This window comes from Ruditapes philippinarum, unplaced genomic scaffold, assembly GCF_026571515.1.
Source record: "Ruditapes philippinarum isolate M1 unplaced genomic scaffold, ASM2657151v2 ctg8810_1_1_1_1, whole genome shotgun sequence".
Taxonomy (NCBI): Eukaryota; Metazoa; Mollusca; class Bivalvia; order Venerida; family Veneridae; genus Ruditapes; species Ruditapes philippinarum.
The window spans coordinates 1-13,660 of record NW_026865043.1 but is presented as its reverse complement, the minus strand read 5'-3'; positions in this window follow the sequence as shown (position 1 = coordinate 13,660).

Below are 13,660 nucleotides of genomic sequence, written 5' to 3'. Positions count from 1 at the left end.
TAAATCTTTAATCAAAAATGGAACTGCCCTGCACATGATTTTATAAGTCATAAATTAAAAACGGAACTGCCTTTAACAAAACTGAAAGGCTCCTTAATTTATGCAAATCTTTACATCTTTAGACATACCTAACATGCATTTTATAATGTTGAGATAATTGTTTAAAAGCAAAATAGATGCTTGTAACCTGAACATATAAGCACAAATTGAGGACTTATTCGTCGTTAAAGTAACAAAAATTAAACAAAGTAGTATTAAGGCTTCCATACAAAATATTAAAATATCTATAACTGTAATACTAATTGCCATAACTACATAAATATTTCAATTAAAGTGACATTTTACTCAATTTCGTTTAAGTAGTCATAAATTTAAAAAAAACATAGACCATTGTTATGACCTTTGACCAAATATTTTTAATAACAAGAGGGCCATGATGGCCCTGAAGTCGCTCACCTGTATATAGGCCCCCGGAGCGGGGCCAGTTTAAACCCAAGGGCTTTTATTTGAACAAACTTGGAAGACATCCATTAGAAAATGTTTCATGCTAAACATCTAAGGTCTAGCTCGTTGGGTTTTTTAAAAGAAGGTTTTTTAAGTTTTTTCTTTACACATATAGTTAAAAACAATGACGGCCAGTTTTGACCCGTGGGCTTTTATTTGAACAAACTTTGTAGACACTCATTAGAAGATGTTTCATGATAATGATCTGTAACTGTTCAAATCATAAACATTTTTGTTGTTGTCTATTGCAATATTTTTTTTTTGGTACAAACAATTTTTTGAGTTAAAACAAGAAAAGTGAAATATTCCAAAGTTCTCAAACTTCTAAGTTGTTAAATGTTCGTTTTTGCAACCAATATTTCATAGAACTCTAGATTTCAAATTTGTTGTATAGTTGTTGACATGCTTGATACATAGTATTACATAGTTTGTACAATTTGTTCTTTACGAATTTGTTGCAAAACACAACAAAACAAAACACATTGTATTGAAAGTCTGAATCAAGTTAAATTTTGTTAACATATAATAGGTACTGTATTAATCGAAATTGTATCATAAGGATCTTTTTATTTCATCTTTGTAGAATTATATGCAGGATTTTTTCAGTAAGGATACAATACAGCTAACAAATTTTCATGTGAACAAACATGGAAAACTGACAGCATAAGTCTACTTCAAATGTATTTCTAGAGACGCAGCTCTTAAGTGAAAATATTTTATATTTATCACTTAAACCGTTCCTTTCTATGACATACTCATGTGTTTCCTTTGTAACAGATACGGCGTCATTCATAAAATACAATAAGACATTTTTACGACCGGTAGTGTGAAAATAAAAAAAAAAATTCTTCAATATATTTTGACGTAATCAAAATACAGATATATTGTATTTGTAAACGTCGCTATAATACATTCTTGGAAGCATTAATGGCTTGTATAATTATAAGTGTTTGTTATCAAACTGGTTTCATTTCTATTCAGTATTGTCATCAATACAAATATTATCCATTCAAAAAGTCTATTTGTTGGCTGTATAGAAAATATTTCTTTTTTTTTCTTGAATGAACGAAATTTATTATATTAAAATTTTGTACTTTAAAAAGGAAACAGGTCAAACAAGAAATTATCAAAACGAATCTTCATAAAACATTCGTGCATTATTTGAATTGTTGATATTTAAATTTCTAAATTACTTATTAATAAATTCTCTTTAATACTTCTTTTGCTTTCGTTGCTTCCAAAAGATCACCTTTTTCCAGATGTCTATACTTTACAACAGCAGGTGTCAATTGCTTTTAAGTCCTTTGCGATCATTGATTCCAGCACATAAAGTGTTGAAAATTGAGTTCCGCTCAAGACGGCGCTAGGGGCGTGAGGGATGTTGCACTTTTTCATTGTCTGTCATGTACAGACTCGTTCAAACAGTCTGCAATTTTCACGTAATTATGTTGCTTTAATGATACTGAGGATCACCTCTTTTCCAGATTTTTAAAATGACAACAGTGTATTGCAATAAACAAACAAGAACATTTAAATTTTTACGGAATTATTTAAATGTCAATACTGAAAAATGTAGATCCACTACATGTATGGGGTAATATAAGTAAAATATTTACTCATTTATGATAATTTTCATGTCAGTAAATTTAAACAAAAATGTAACATAAACAAAACTCTATATAGTAAATAAGCAATTTAAAAATGCCGCAGAATTTATGTTTTACTTAATAGACTAACTTATATTAGTGATATATGCAATACAGTTTGTCATAGGTAGAATAACAAAAATACTTAAATTTGAATTTGAAGTCACCACTAATCTCTCTTGGAAATGAAATAAAACCAATTTTTCTTTTTAAGTAAATGATTAAATACCATTGTATGAATAAAAAAATGAAATAAGATAAAAATATAAATAAAGTGAAAACATAAGTTTACGCAGAATATACATGTATAATTTTCTATTTATTATGGCAGATGATTTTCAAACACATCAATCTATATCCACCTCAAACGGTAAAAATTAATAGAAAAATAGAAATATCCCATATAGTAATATGTACTTATAATTGGTCTCACCCAGGTACGGCATTAGACACAACCCGTTGTAATCTAGAAAGTAGTTCTTTTAATTTTTGAAGTGACCCAATTTAAGTTCTCTCTTGTCTGATTGGTCATAATCAAAGTGTATCTATTGCATGTGTGTAGTGTTTGTGTGTTATATGATGACTTTAAAAGTTGTTTTTGTGTATTTTCCAGGAACCAATTTGTTGGCGGAAGGGTTATAAATGAACTACCTATCAGTCAGGAGTTTTCAAAGTGTTGAATTTAAACAGCGTTAAAACAGAATGAAGATTTCTGAAAAAAGTAGATGGCTAACATATTATTTTTCGGACCTCATTTGACTTAAATAATGTTAATGTTTAAAGTTGAAGACAGTATAAAATTCATCAAGAACAGTGGAATTGAGAATTAAGCCCCAAATCTGACTAATTTACTGCAGAACAAAAAATACGAAAAATCACCAGGCCGACACCAATTAGGTGTAACTCCCCGAGCTTATTCCGTAACGTTCCAGAAAACGGCGTTTAGCTAGCTTTTCGAAAAAGTCAATAAACCAATCATGTATGGTTTACAGATCACGCGATCCTCAAAGTACCGAAAACAGGTCACGTGCTCCTCCATGCCTCCTCCAATAAATTGCGTACAGGAGCCAGGTTAATCAAATTAAATAATGAAAACACAAACTTACTTTCAACAAAAAAATCTTGTTAGTATTGGATTAAGAAACGTGAGATTTGTGTTGTCTTTACACTACTACAAACAAAATGGGAGTTTTCATATCTAATTGGGTAGGTAACCAACAATACTTTCTAGGCTTGGGTATCATAATTCTTACAAGCCGGTGAATAATTGTCGTAACATATAGTTTTGGCGGCTGCTAGCTGTGCATCTCCTTCTGAATTATTGTAGTTTGTTTAACCGACGATTGGTCTTTAACAGTCAGCCGATTTTTTAAAATTATAATCATACAACAACTTAAAATGACATCCGAGGGTATATAGTAAGTGAAATGGTGAAAGTCGAGATAAATAACATTTTGTCATAATACGTTTCAATTTTTTTAACTACTTTTAAAAGCGACCAAAGGAAATTTCTGTAAATATCCATCAGAATTTACCTGTAATGTTCAATTAATGTAGTCTTTATTGTAGTTTAGGCAGAATTATATTTTAATCCAAACCATTTTCCAATATCAACCGTTGGTCACACACTATCTTCGAAATGTATAATAATTCAGTTCAACTTGACAATGAAAAAAAAAGCAAAATGTCACTTTGTATTTTATTTTACAAAGAATGAAGACGTTCAGTGGGATTTTATTTGATTGTCACAGTACCCTTTTAACGTATATTTCATTCTGTTCTTGGCGTATGTTTAATTTGTCTATCATGTAATGTCTCATTGTTTTAGAATAAAATCTATAATGATCAATTATGTTATAGAATAATTTGATATTTTCCGGACGTTTTTGGGTGTATTTTTATTGCATTTTGCTCTACAAAGAAGTACGAGTGCTTGTCTTTAGAAATCATTTTTCATGTAAATGGTAACCCTTGGGATAAATTGGCAGTTTTAAGTGATTTATGAATTAGAACAATATTAATTCCTTAAGCTTAAATTCTGATTGAAATGGAAATACGAAAAAGCAATATGCTGTTTTCAACAACTATCATTAATTTCTTTTATTGGTGAATGCAATGTTTGCGTAACGACGGAAGTGCTGCATTAATGTGTATTTACATTTGTCTTTATAATGCAAATGCTACAAAGGTTACACAATTGAAATATCTTGACATGTGGTAACTGGGAAAAAATAAATTAATATTTTACCATTGCAAATATTAATAATGAATAACATGTCAGAGCCTATTGTACAACAGTATCAGCTTAGCAAAAGGACGTGTATAGATGTTTAGAGGAAATTTGTTTTGTTGAGAAAATATGTTATGACAATTATATTATAATATTACACTGAGCGCGAGTAAAAATATGGACATTTTATCACTGTGATGTGACATACATGATAGCATAATTATGAAAAGTTTTTTTTTAACTTTAGAAACAGGTCGTTAATAAGATGACGTCAGAACACTACGCTGAAACTGCAAGAACAAAAAGTAATTGAAGTTTTCAGTCATCAATGCGTGTAACTGTTAGCTGTTTTAGTAAACTAATCATATTTAAATTAAGAAATAAAACTTAATAATTTAGTTTTAAGTAAATTTGCAAAATTACGGAATCATACAAATAGATATGCACACCATCAATTTTGACAAAGTGTTATCACACGCACTGTCAGCAATATACTCGAGTGATATTAGTTTCCAATCTAGTAGACAAAGCCAAGCCACAATTACATGGCACACAAAGACACCGAGCAGGAAACAAGAGCGGACAAAAGAGGGAAGTGCGATGTCAATAATCTTTTTTTAAATTTAAAGCAAGTTTTAAGTTTTTTAATCGTTAATTTCAACATCGATAAGATATTAGTAAATGTAAGGGTCTTGTCATTTATCATCTGTTCGAAGTTTTGTTATAAATGAAAATTGCAAATTATAACTACTATCTTGACTTTAAAGTGATATTATGTCTATCTATGTGTTAATGTTGAGAGCACATGCAAAAGTCAAAATAAGGTAACACTTTTTTGCCGATTTTTTTTCCAATTTTATATTCGACTTTTAATGAATATGTAATAAACTACGTGGTACGCGGAGATTTATTTATTATACTTCTAAATGTATCAGTTGCGAACATTTGATAAAAAAGAGTGGGACAGTCTTTTTATTTTTTATCCCAAACAATTGTTATGATCAATAACTGGTCAATATCCATTAAAATTATCAATTACGCTTTATTACTTTGCACACAATCTTATAGAGTATAAAGCTAGAGCTAATGAAACATTTATTTTTATAAAATATAAACTATAAAACTTGGCCTGAAAAAATGTTCTTTCCATAATCTTATGGTCGATTCTCGAAAAAGTTGACATAGAATGTCAGCTTTGGTATAAAATACACCTGCAAATTGTATGTAAATAGGAAAAAAATGCTCTTAAAATCATATGCTGCTATTTTAATTAAAATTTTAAGCGTTTAGCAATGATTTCGTGCCTGCGCAAGTTGCTTTTTAGAAAATATAGCTTTTAGAAAATATACAAATAATGTCCTATATACTGGTATTTTGGAGATTGAATTTTCAAAAAAAAAAATATATTACAGTATCCCACAATGTATTTGTATGTTAATTATAACTATAAATGCATTATTTTGGCAACCCGTATTCATGTTTTCTCAATTCACTTATTTACCTTACGTGACAAACCCTTGTTTGAGATACAAAGAAGACTCAAAAACGAGAGTAGAAGCAAATACATCAATCATTTCTCTATACATCAATCATTTCTCTATAACATATTGACAAGAAAATTGTAATTACCAAAAACGATCTTGCACTTTTTACACTTCTAATTGGCCATTTGTTTAATACCGGTGATTCTTTAAGAAAATTGTAATAAAGCAGGTTTTATAATAAGAAGCAAAAGAATGACCATAGGTTCATCTTCTACACAACTAAGGTCCCTCGCACATGGTTGACGAAACTGACATTTTAGCAATAACAGTTTTAATTTTGATTCGATTTAACCCAAACTTCCAGAGTATTTACATCATCAAGAGAACTTGGTTCTTTTTTACATGCTACTAGATCTATTATGCTTCACATAGTTATGACCCCTGTCAGGGCCAAGTTATGCATACGAATTTTATATTATCCGTCTCTTTTTCATTTAGTTCAAACCCTGCAACACAAAACTTGTAATTGATTCAAGCACTTTTAAGTGTTGAAAATTAAGGACTGCCCAAGCCGGTGCTAAGGGACGTGAGGGATGTTGCATATTTTCATTATCCCTTATGTACAGACTCATTGACACAAAGTCTGCATTTTCAAGTTTGTTGTTTGATGGTTCCAAATTTTTACAAATGTTATATAAAGTAAAATATAATATGTGCGCTATAATGAAATATCAATACTTCAATTGCAGTGCAAATGCGTAACATTTATAAAATATATCAAGATAGATGTTTTCATTAAAAACACATACTTCTTATATTTCTAAAAAGGGTAATGATACAAATACAATTTTAATGTCAAACAAGATATTATCGGCCAGAATATACAAACTAAATTACTAAATCAAAAGCAGTCAATGGCAGAAATATCAAAATGATAAAACTGATCTGCACAGTATATTTACATTTAGACTGCTTTGAACACTTTGAAGATAGCATAATAATATTGTTTTTGTTTTGTTTTTAATTTTAAATTCAATTCAAATCGATGTTTCAGAATGAAAATAAAGTAGTAGTGTTATGGTTTATACTCACGAGCGTTCTTTACGTCAAATGTATTTTGTTTGTCAATATATTCATTCAGGATATTGACAGATCAGCAATATACTATGATTTTGGTCGTTTACGAAAAATAGTATGCAAATATCTGACAACTATTTTAGCGAGTCATACATGTTTGCTTTGTATGTTTTACATTTGTTTGTGATTTTGGATTTAACGTCGATGTTGACCCACTACTGGTCACACCGTGCCGAACACTATAATACGTCGGTCTGAAAAGAGTTGGTACAAGTGCGTTTGATACAACTTTGCTTCACTCAAGTATTCGATCAGGGCCTTGGATGGTACTAGGGCAAAGTGAATTGACTCGATAAAAGCATCGTTTCAGGGAGAGTAACAACATAAAGTTTCTTTCAAAGCAAAAAATAAATAAATAAATAAACAAAAATAAAATAAAATGAATAAATAAGTAAATAAATGAATAAAAACAACAACAACAAAAACAAAAATAAATCGGCACCAGGGATTCACAGTTAATACCCATCCACATGCATGTTGATTTCGAATTTCTGGTGACTGCAAGATCTAGATTAAATCGTATTTGAAAATAACCAAGGAATAAAGGGACAATATTGAAGATTTGTAATGTCCTGACGGACCTCAACATTTTTTTCAAGATTAATATTCAATTTGATTCAGGCCAAGACCAATAACTTGTGTCCAAAATGTTAGATTATTCGCTCACTCAAGTTTTTCCGAAATAATTTTTCTCATTGTTAGTTATTAGTTGTTAAAATTAATTAAACTAATCAATCAGAAAAAGAATACAAACCAACTTTGTTATCAAAACCACCGATTATTTCATCATGTATCCATCTTTTTGTCTATGAATTTTTAACTATTTAATTGTTTATGCAGTTTGATCGGAAATTATAATGAAAGAAAATGATTGTTACCTGTTAATCACTGAAATGATTATACTTTTGAAATGATCAAACTTTTATTTTTGTTGTTTCATGATTAAAATTCATGTTGAATTTTGCTTAGCCAGTGCTAGGGGGCGGGGACAGTAGCTTGTATTTACCACTACCGAGCCTGCAACATTTTCAATTTTCTCGTTTTGTACGTTTTTCACGATTTTGTTTTTCTCTGTTTTATTGTGATTTTGTATTTTTGCTAATTTTCCGTAAGCGAACATGAAAATTCATGATATTTTTGAATGCATGCTATCTCCTTAATTGCCTTTATATAAAATATCTAGTATGATGTAAGTGTACAAATTTCTGTTGATGGTTCTACTGCAGAGTACATCAGGTATTCCTGCAGAAGCAACAAAAAAGACCCCCCCCCCAAATTAAAAAAAAAAAAAAAAGATAAATAAATAAAAAACAACAAAAAACAACAAAAAGACCCAAAAAACAACAACACATTTAGTTCAATTCTAATGTTTGTTTTTCTACCAACCAGAACCTTATTGTGCCAAAGTTGCTGAAGGTTACCAGTAACTTCGTATGTTTTAAAAGATTTTTGTTATTGTAGAAATAGCAACTTGTATATGACAGCAAAAGAAACATGATAGTACCTGATATAGGCATACTCCTACTTTTGGATAATAATGTCCCAAATTTATGGCGCCAACACAACGAATATGGGTCGACAATACGATATTTCTATCTTCGTATTGTCGCATTAAAATCTCGTATCGGCGCTTTCATATTTTCGTTTTGTCGTGATGTCGTGATGTCGAGTATGAAGGGCGCCGACACGAAGTAACAACAAAAAAAAAAAAATAAAAAAAGTGCAACATAACGAGAATTTATATTTTTGTCGTTATTTCGTTCTTTCGTGTTCACTGATGTCGCCCCTTCAACCGTGATAGAACGAAGTAACGACATGGCAGAAATCAGCCACAATAAAATCATGAGAAAGTTTATTACTAATAAAAACATCCTTTTGGTACGGTCATGGTGATATTATTAACCTAACAACCACTTTAAATTACTGCAAACTTATATTAACAAGGAAACAACGGGAAACTATTCCAAGTTTTACATATTCGTTGGAAATAAAAGTCTTGAAATAGACATGTGTCTAAGACATTAGATTGTAGAGACAATGGTAATCAAATGGAAACTATATATTATTATCATCACTCTTTTACATTGGCTTTAAACAACTTTCCGATTGTTGATTCGTTAATCGTTTGTCACAGATTGAGCGCCACCACCAATGTCTCCGGTTTCCTCATCAATGGTGTCACAATTTGTAAATGAGTAAAAATATTCTAAAAGTATGTATATTAATATACTGATGATATATTTAAAACTATCATAAGAAAAAAGTGGTCTTGTTTTGTTTGTAAATGTTTAAGTGTATGTAAGCTGTAAATGAAAATCATAATTTAAACTTAGCTCTTATTTACTTCTTCATATACATAAAAATAATTTATGACTTAATTGCATTACATTAAACGTAAATAAAATAACGAATTATGTTTCTATTATGAATAGCTCACCAACTTTAAAATTTCTTAAATTGTTCCAAAACTAATAATATATTAACGCGATTTTGTCGTTTTATGTTTATTTAGAACAGAAATATAGACATAATTATTATACTTATTTCATTGGACTGAAATAAATATTACTGTTAAGAACAATACAAAGGGCTTGGTTCACTAACCCGAAAAAGTTGACGGCAACGTCACATAAGACAGATTTAATTAGTCAGCATTACCATTTTCGACATAAGAATAAAAACAAAAGATTTACATGTTAATTTCGTTTATTCGAAACTGCTTTATTAATTGCAAAACAACGACCAACTTATATTGTCATATTGTATTTTTTTTGGTTATTAACATGAATACTATTATACCACAAATAACATCATTTTCACTATTGCAATGATGCAAATTATAAAGACAAGGGCATAATGTCGGAAAAGTCGAGAGAAGCAATGAGTCATACAGGCATTTAAATGTCTTTATTAACATAATCAGCAACTAAATACATCAAAACAGGTTAGCATGAGAATGCAGTCATGATGCATAGGCGATATAAAATCAAAAACAAGATTGTTACATTTCAATCAATAAAAAATTAATTTGGTCATTAAATATCACATAGTATCACTAAATAAGCCTTTGAAGTGCTGCAAGATTTGATTGCAAATGCATGTCTGCTTACAAAGCTTAACCGTCGACAAACTAATACATGTCAGCTTATGATTGTAAAGTGGTACATCTTAGACCTCACCTGTTTAAGTCAATAATTCTAAAGAAAAGTGCGATGTTGTAAACATTATTTAAAATGTAATATGAACAAAGTAGCATGTTATTTTAAAAAATTTGTTTGGTTACCATTTTTTGCAGAGTGCAGTGACATGAAATGGATATATTGTGTTCAAAATGTTAAAACGCTAATGCTAAAACTGAATGTGCTTTACATTTTAGGCAAAATATTGAAAGTTATTTCCAACAATAATGTGGAATAAAATGTTTCCACTTTTATATTTAATTATACAATAGTTTACTGAGAGACAAACAACTATTAAAGTATAAAATGTTCTAGTTTCTACGAATCTAAGTTCAAACTGCTGAAAACGGAAATGGTACTGTTATATATTGGGAAGAGAGCGTGTTTCAAATCTGCCATCGTCCATGAACAAAATGGTCTCTAATCTTGACAATTTTCACCGTTTGTGCATTTATTGTAATTCTAATTTATATATATATGCATTATAATTTATTATATGCATGTTCGAGGTGTGCTCAAAAAGTTCTTAAAATAGTTATATATTTTAAAGAAACGTTTAAACGTTTTCCAACCTAATCGTGTCGTTTTTAACATGCCAATGACTTTTAATTTCAGTTTACCTATATTTAAACCCAGTAGTCTCCCTCTTCTTATATTTAGAGCTGCAACCCTTAATTTGTGCATTATTCCAGAGACAGAGTAAAAAATGAACTTTGACATTTGTTAAACTAGATTTTGACCTAATGTGTATTTATCAAAATATCATTGTAATTTAGAACCTTTATAGTCAAGTGACAGAATGATATACGGCTATTGTGGTAATAATTTATCACATTTACAGTGATCCGTCTGGCTAAAGTGCCACATTGACGATTCTATGATCACCGCCGTATGAACACACCTGCGCATGTTTCCAAATTCAAATTTTCACCATTACCATGATTAAATGTTGAATTCTGCTTAAGCCGGTGCTAGGGACGTGGACGGTAACTTGCACTTTTCCATTACCGTCCATGAACAGGCTCAATAAAACAAAGCCTGCAACATTTTCAATTCTGTCTAGTTAAGCTTTCTTTAGGGATTCTTTATTTCTCTCTATTTTGTTAGAAATATTATTTTATTAATTATGTTATTCTTTACACAAACCGTCACACTATAAAGGCATAGCATTAGAAATGCCATCACAAAATTAGTCGATTTGATATGGAGCAACACTAACATTATGATATCCCCGCATTGTCATGAAAGATACCTATTCAATGACACGAATGAAATTGTTCGCTTGAGATGTTGATGTTCATTACATATCCATGCACGCGATTTTCTTCCTGCTTTAGTATGTTAAGCGTGTCTTTACAACAGTTTAACTGCGAAATTTTATTTTATTTCACGGCGTCTCAACGCCGTGATATTGTGGTGGGTAGTTTTCGGTAGCATGGGCATAAGTCACGTGACAAAATGCCTTTCGATTTCTACAGCCGACATTTTATTGATTTTTTACGCTATCATAGTACAGCCCATTTACGTGAAAAGTTACATAGAAAGTTTTTTTTTCAAAACCGTATAGAATCTAAACAGTATTTGATCAACACACGAATTATCAGTGTTTTATATTAACACATTTCCGCACATCCTTTCGACACACTTGAGAAATTCGCCAGTTAACATCGTATACGCACCGGTCTCTCAAATATCGACAGGCCAGTTAAAGGATAATGTATGGTGGCTGATTTACGCCATGTCGTATTTTCGCTTCTTCGCCTCAGGAAAGGACGACAAAGTTGGACTTATGTGTTCTCATGTCGGAGTAAATCTTTTCACGTGTAAAATGTCTTTTGAACATTACATTTCTAAGTTTTTTATATTTGCAATTTAAAGCTTTAATTGTCTTTTTTGAGTAATTTCATTTTTCTTGCGCAATAACACATTTTTTTCTCTAAACTGAGACTTGGTTTTCCATATGCGTTTCACAATAAACATTCACCCTACCAGGTTGTACAATAACTTAATTTGGTCCGTCAGTCTTTACCACAACATCAAACTTCATTCAGAATTCAGGTCTCGTTATTGTGAGCAAAATTCTGAGTTTCCTTTATTATCCCCCGCCGGAAATGCGAGGGGGGTATAGAATTATTCTCCGTCCGCCCATCTGTCCTTCTTGCCGTCAGTCCGTCCACATTTTTGTCCGGAGCATATCTCAAAAAGTATCAACTTGAAACTTCATAGGTGGAGATATCAACTTGAAACTTCATAGATGGATAAATCAAATTGAGGAGAAATGCAGCGCACAAGAATGATAACTCTACCCTGCATTATTTTTCAGCTATTGCCCTTTGTGATTTTTCAAACTTAATTTTTGTCCAGAGCATAACTAAAACAAGAGGGCCATGATTGTTCTGAATCGCTCACCAGAAACAACTGTTTTTCAGTGATTATAGAAATTTGTTTTTTTTTTCAAATAAACTTGTAAAAAGACAAGTCCAGGTCATCTTCAACTTGCCTCTCTAGTTATAAGGTTTCCCGACACTGATTGTTTTTTTCTTTATAGTAAAAATGATAGGAACCAAGTTTGGTGATCATCCATCCATTAATTTGTGATAAAATTTGCATATGACTGTTTTTTAAAATTGCGATCTTTCTTCTTTTTTTGAATTATCTAAAAAATAAGATAATTATATAATCTCATTATTTAGATATACATGTATACTGTTTGTCAGGATGACACCATCGGTCAATATTTATTTAAGATAACATAGGAATACTAGTCAACTTGACCAGAAAGTTAACATTTCAGGTTAATTATCTTACACTCTAATAGAGATGGGAAAAATTGTATCTTTAACTACATAGAGGAAAAGGGCAAAAGGTTGTTTTGATGAAATGTATTCAGTGAACATCAAAACAACTTTACATACATTGTATGAAACAGTGCAAAATTACTTTCAGCAAGTGATAACCAAGTTTGCAAAATGTGATTCTGAATAGAAATAATTGAAACTGATACTAAAATAGCACAAAGAATAAACAAGAGCCAACGCCAGGTGGGGGGAACGCTCGACTTTTTACTTTTTCTTAAAGCAAACAATGAAATTTTTGGACAAATCTTAACTTTTCCTTTTTATAAATTTAATCGGTCTGTCTTGTAACATCAGAATTTCCTGTATATCTCGAATATCTAAATATATATAAATGCTTATGGTAGTGGAAGTCGGCATGTTGGCAATGGTCCGCATGTTGGCGGTGGTCTACATGGTAGCGATGGTGATCTGCATGGTGTTGGTGGTCCACATGGTGTTGGTGGTCCGCATGGTGATGGCAGTACGCATGTTGACGTGGTCTGCATTATGGTGGCTGTACCGCATAGTGTGGTGGTGGTTCGCATGGTGGTGGTGGTCCGCATGATGGCGTTTGTCCAGCACGTTGGTGGCAGTCCGCATGTTGGTGGCGGTCTGCATATTGGTGATGGTCCCCATATGGTGG